The sequence below is a fragment of the Priapulus caudatus genome, unplaced genomic scaffold (genome assembly GCF_000485595.1).
Source record: "Priapulus caudatus unplaced genomic scaffold, Priapulus_caudatus-5.0.1 Scaffold489, whole genome shotgun sequence".
NCBI classification, from domain to species: Eukaryota; Metazoa; Priapulida; class Priapulimorpha; order Priapulimorphida; family Priapulidae; genus Priapulus; species Priapulus caudatus.
In genome coordinates, this window is record NW_014577550.1 from 29821 (window position 1) to 30329 (window position 509).

Consider the following 509-nt stretch of genomic DNA (forward strand, 5'->3'; position numbering starts at 1 on the left):
GAATACCTTAATTGCGTGCGACCTCTATTGAGTGCGATGGACGACATGGTTGATGCGAATCTAACATATCCACCTTGGATATTCTATTGGATATCGGACGGGAAAAAGCGAATATGCAAATATGTGGGCGTAATGTAAGTAGTCAATTTTCTAAGGGTAATTTTCTATAGGTAATTTGATTATATATAATATAATATCACATAATACATAATATAATATAATGAAATATAGTAATTATATTATTATTATATAATACTATTATATATTATATACTTAATATATTAATTATACTATTATTCATGATATTATCATATATTAGATATATAATCTTGATAAATAATTTATGTATACGGTAATTTGTAGATTTTGTAGTTTCAGGAGACCAAAGTCTTTCGGGTTGAAGTTGTAGATAAAGTGTGCACAGAAAGTGAAAAGTTATATTTTTGCGGTCGACTGTGCAACTGCAAGAAACATAGCGTTGGTTCATTCCCATTTCATCCCAGCGAATT